A 5,538-nucleotide genomic window follows, 5' to 3' on the forward strand; every position below is an offset into this window, starting at 1 on the left:
AAAGGGCAAGCACCGCCAGGCCAAGGGGCCTGGGAGTGAAATCGTGGGTGGGGATAGGTACAGGGGTGTTGAATCGGCCCGCGCGGTTCTTTCTTTTCGAGTTAATTTCGCATTGGTCTCTAGAATGCAAGCTTGTCCAACGCGTGGCCCGCGGGCGGCATGTGACCGAGGAAGGTTTTGAATGCGGCCCAAATTCATAAAGCTTTCTTAAAACACTGAGGTATTTTCGCGATTTTTTCTTTTAGCTCACCGGCTGTCGGTAGTGTTAGTGTATTTTATGTATGGTCCAAGACAATTCAACTTCAAAAGACGGAACGCCCCTGCAATGGGACGCCAGACACCTCTAAGAGTGGGTGTAGGCCTCCCAAAGTGTCCACATGATACTTCCAGAAAAACTTCACATGCGAAGGTGTGCAGGAATGTGCGTGCTGCTAGAAAAGAGGCCTAAGGGGTCTGCCCAACGTCCTGAGAACCCGGGAGAGCAGGGCCCGCTGGGACAGGCAGGGGAAGGCCTCGGGAGGGACACGACGGTCCGGCAGCAGAGCCTGAGGGGCTGGAGGAGGCGCCCTCCTCTCAGCTGCTCTTCCTGCCCCTTTAGGTGGCGAGGCTGTATGGGGCCAGGGGCTTTCGGCGGGGCCCGAGGGGCCGGCGAGGCTGCGGCCCTGGAGCCCCCTGCCTGGCAGCCATTCGGGCCCCAGGGAAATATCAGCGCTTTGGCTAACCGAATTATTCTTTCGGTTTGAGCCAGCTCCCCTTTTTGAGTCAGATCCGGCGGCAGGGCCAGAAAAGCGCTTTCTGAAACCCCAGCGCGGTCCTGGGTGGGGGTGGGGTGGGGTGGGGGGTGCGGCCGAGCCGCTGGGCGCCCTCCCCGCACTCCCCCCTCCCCACCCCCAGTCCTCCCCCCGCTGCCCCCTCCAAGCCCGGTGTCGCCCCCTCCGCCCCCAGCCGCAGCCCCGGAGCCGGTGCCCAGAGGGGCCAGGCAGCCCGCAGGGGTCGCTCATGGCTGGTGCAGGGGCTTGGTCCACCACGCTAGTGCTTAGGGCACCAAAATAGAAAAAGAATAATGCTTGGAAAGAATTTGATGTTTCCCAAGGAGCATCGAAAATCGCCATTACGGGAAAAGTCAAACTCTTGAGGGACTTCCTTACACTAATTTAACTGTCCCGGTTGTTTTTATTTCTAATTATGCTGGGGGGATGGGCATCATGATCTGTTTTCAGGGCTTAATGCCCCCTCCACGGTCCCTGGGGGACCTCGGGCCTTGGTGCCTCTCCAGGACATCCTGATGTCTCCGAGGTCCCATTTCAACTCCCTGGGGTCCCGGGCTGCCCAGCTGTTATTTTGCAGAATTTCTCTCCCACAGTGTCACCAGTAGTTCTGCTTATCGCTCCTGCCACTGAGTCACAAGGGGAGGAGGGGATTTCTGAGCTGTTTCAACACTTACCCAGAATATTAGGGGTTTCATGCAACCCTTGTTTATTTAAAAAAAAAAAAAAAAAAAAGAAAGAAAGAAAGAGAAGAAAGCCCCAAAGCCAACAAAATATGACACACACGTACAGAAGGAGGGAAGGCAAGGGGGTGGGGGCCTTGCAGAACCAAACGACCTATCTGCTGAGCTGGGGCTGGAGCTGGAAGTCAGGTTTCCTGTCCCCACTCCCCCAGCCTGGGCCCACCGCATGCCTTCTGTTTCACCCAGGGCTGTGGAAACCAGCTAATGTTTATGGAGCACTTCCTCCCGCCAGCGGGCACAGTTCTAAGCCCTTTATAAGAAATAGCTCATCCAATGCCCGTAATTGCACCCGGAGGCGTGAGGGCTGTTATTGTGCCTGCCAGCCAGTTTCATAGATAGGAGACAGCACGGAGAGCTCAACTGCACTGGGGTACTTGGGTTTCCTGTGGAGAAAAATTTGCCCATCGCTTTGGCACAGAATCTGTGCCAAGGCAGATTCTCCTCAGCCAAGGCAGGCCTCAGAGTCCCCAGAGTCCAGCTACAGGATGCCCAGAACCTCCCTCCAGCTGAGACAAGCTGGCCAGGGGCTTGGGACCTCTGAGCTCCTTGGGGAGCTGAGGGGGCGCTGTCCTGGAGTCCGAGACCTGGGCTGTGCTCACTACCCCTGGCCAGGATTCAGCAGCAACACAGATACCCAGGAAAGGGGCTGTGGCCTGAGCAGCCAGCCTGCAGCTCAGGGAGGGTATGACTCCAGCGAAACTCCAGCGAGAAGGGCCGCATGTGAGGTCAAGGCCCCAGCATCTAGAATGTGCTGCCCTTGACAACTAGGAAGTGCTAACCCCTGGGGAAGGAAGAGCAGATGGTGCCTGGTGAAGGAGGGAGATGTGGGATAGGGGTGGAGGTGGGTGCATGGCCTCTTCCTCCTCCGTCTCTTCCGTGCCCTTCATTCTCCTTCTGTGGATCTTCATTGAGCACCTACTGTGCACCTGCCCTCAGTGGCCTCTCACTTCCTCCTCTTCCTTCCCAATTCCTTTACCAACTGTGAGATCTTTTGAAGCGACTGTGAGACCTTGGATAAGTCCCTTCCCACTTAGACCCTCAGTTTCCTCTTCTGGAGGAGCAGCGGCCGGGGCTCTGCGGCCCTGTCAGCAGCGTAGTGTGGGTAGATAGCAAAGACCACTCCTAGCTGGAGACGAGAGGCTCGGGAGCTGCTAGCCAGTCACACAATGGCATGGGGCTGACCACACGAGCATGATGTGGCACATGCCCTGGTGGAGGTGTGTGCTGAGACCCCTGGGTGTCAGCCTCAGGTGGGCCCTTGAAGGATGAGCAGAAGCTCACTAGGTAGATACAGTAGGAACTGCCAAGCCCGGGAAGGTTCCTCCAGGCCAGAGGGTACAGCCCATGCACACACGCAGCTCCAGGAACAGCACGAGGCACTGTGGCAAAGCCCTCCCAGTGTGGCTATATTGCCATTTTTGCCAGAAAGGGGGGATGTCAACCTACCTCCATGTCCAGAGTTGTCTTTACCCAGGCCCAAGGCCCAGCCCTCTGCCTTCAGCCTCCACATAGCCCTCTGCCTTCAGCCGTGGCCACTACCACTCAGGAAGATCTGGAAGAGCCTGCTGAGGCCAAGGCAGAGAGAGAAAAGGCAGTTTTAACAGAGCAAAGTCCCTCAGGCCGGCCCCATGGCTGAAGACACCATGGCACAGGTGGGCAGCTGGGGTGAGGGAGGGGGGCTGGACAACCCTGTGTCCTCTTCCAGGAGTCCAGGGCAGGCCAGGGTGCCCCAGATGTGGGGAAGAAAAAGCCTCAGGGGTTTCTTGCAGGCTTTCTGGTGAGTTACTGTATACATATGTTTGTGTGATCCTATGTGTGAGCTGTGGGCTCCTGGCATGCAAGACCCATGCACAGATGCACAGGCATGTGTACACAGATTTGCACACTCGCATCTGGGCGTGCAGCAGCAGAAAGGATGCACAGCAGGTGCGGGGAGAATAAGAGAGCTCTTGGGGTGTAGACAGGACCACTTAGACCTGGGTTCACCTTGGGTTCTCCCCGCCAGGTACTGTTTCCAACAAAGGTAGTTGGGATGTCAGGCAGGGAGGGTAGCCCTGCCTGTGGCAGGTGCTGGGTGGATGATACCACGATGATGAAAGCAGGGACCTGGGCTTCAGGTCGGGGCTGCAGTGTGGGGGAGCCGCAGCAAGAGTATGAAACGTCTGACGGATCTGAGTTCTTGGAGCCAGCTGACCCCAGGCCATTGCAAGGCTGAAAGCTTTAGTTTTCATATTCGCAAAGTCCCATGGGTTCATCTGGAGAGGAGGAATTAGAGCAGTCCCTCCCCCAAAAGCCTGGGCTTCCAGTATTGAAGGGGTTAGTGGGGCCCACTCAGATTGGAGATGAGTCACTGACTTCCCCCACAACTCCTCCCTTCATGCCTGCATCCTGGCCAGAGCCTAGGACCCCACCAGGAACCTGGGGGGGCTTTGCAGCTGCTACCCGAAGACCTGGAAAGCCCGATCGGGAGTGGGGTGTCAGGGCCCAGCCCCAGGTCGTCAGGGCAAGGCCTGAAGAGCACAGAATCCACCCTGCAGAAGTTCTGATGCCACCGATGAAGGAAGCTGTTCTCATGTAGCTGCCACAATAGAATGACCAGTTGTTGAAGGCTTATGTTATTTCTCACCCTCACAGTAATCTTGCAAGCTAGGTATTGCTAATGCCATTTCACACGGGAAAACTAAGGGTTGGAGACAGTGAATAACCCATCCCAGGTCATACCACCTGCAAGGGAGGGTACCCTGATTGCAAACCAATCCACCTGGCTCCAGAGCCGGGGAGGTTTCTGTTCTCTGGACTGGCTGAGAAGCTCCCAGGGAGACATGGACCTCTCCTAGCCTGTCGCTGCAGGAGTCAGCGTGTGGTGAGAGCCTGCCTCAAGTGTTTGGGGCCCGCCACCATAAACCTGAGTGATTCCACACTGCCTAGGAATGGCTGGGAGGCCATTAGGAAGTCTCCGGGCCTCTTCAGGGCTACAGAGGGTGAGATGACGTCTGTGTCCTGCTCACAGCTGAGACCCAATTCACATTGTGGGTCCTGGCTGAGAGGGTAGGCATTATAATGAGACTGAGGGCAGCTTTTTTTTTTTTTTAAGTTGGGGTCTCACTCTGTCACCCAGGCTAGAGTGCCCTGGTGCGATCATAGCTCACTGTAGCCGTGAACTCCCGGCTCAAGAGATCCCCCTCCCACCTCAGCTCCGGAGTCACCAGGACCACAGACTTGCGCCACTGCCTCCCACAGGGTCAGCTTCATGATCAGCAGCTCTCCCCAGGTCACCATAATCCTGCCCCCAGGATGCGGAAAGTGGCTCTGGCAGTCACTACCGCCTCCGTAAGTCTGGCAGATTCCCAGCCCTGTGTTCTCCAAATACAGGGCAACTAAAGGGAAAAGGGGGAAATAGAAATTAAGGCATCACCCCTCACCACTTTCCAGTTAGTCTAGGGGGAAATCGGCACCTCTCCAGAGGTTTGGGGACCCCTCTTTCCATTCCCTGTGTCCCCAGGCCGATCCCCAGCCCTTTCCTCCAACGGTAGACCTAAAGCTGTCGAGATGTCAACTCAACATCTTAGGAGGGAGGGGAGACACTGAAGGTAAAAAAAAAAAAAACAGCTTCCCCCAGGAGGGACAACGATTCTCCCAAGAGCAGGCAGTCCCGAACTTCTCCCAGCACCCTGAACAACGAGGTAAACTGAGGTGTGGCGGGCCGCTCCCCCTACCCCCGCTAGCTGGATGCCAGCCCCCCCCCTCCCCCGGCAAGCCCAGGGCTCAGCTGGCTGGGCCCCGCATGCAGCCCCCGCCCGGGGCAGGGCTGAGTGGCAGAGCGCAACAGCCGCGCCCCCTTCCTGGCCGTGCTCCTGCCCGGGCCCCTGGAGCCTGCCTCTCCCCCTCTGATGTAAGCTGATATTTTAATTCTCTTACAAGGAATGGTGTTTAGAGAAATGACTTAACCGGATTACTCATCGTCTCTAATGACTTGGCCCGACTCCAGCGCTATTCCTAGACGTGACGCTTGAGGCTTTGATTCTTTC

The 5,538-nt window shown here is 56.9% G+C and overlaps 1 long non-coding RNA gene across 1 annotated transcript; it reads right to left on the reverse strand.

Annotated features, from left to right (window-relative positions):
* Positions 1-1,153: 1,153 nt before the first annotated feature.
* Positions 1,154-5,538, reverse strand: LOC129030490 (uncharacterized). The gene is made up of 3 exons (XR_008500667.1): positions 5,459-5,538; positions 2,957-3,072; positions 1,154-1,396 (listed from the first exon to the last, which is right to left on the reverse strand). It is a non-coding gene; the product is annotated as an uncharacterized LOC129030490 (long non-coding RNA).

This window comes from Pongo pygmaeus, chromosome 12 (assembly GCF_028885625.2).
Source record: "Pongo pygmaeus isolate AG05252 chromosome 12, NHGRI_mPonPyg2-v2.0_pri, whole genome shotgun sequence".
Lineage (NCBI taxonomy): Eukaryota > Metazoa > Chordata > Mammalia > Primates > Hominidae > Pongo > Pongo pygmaeus.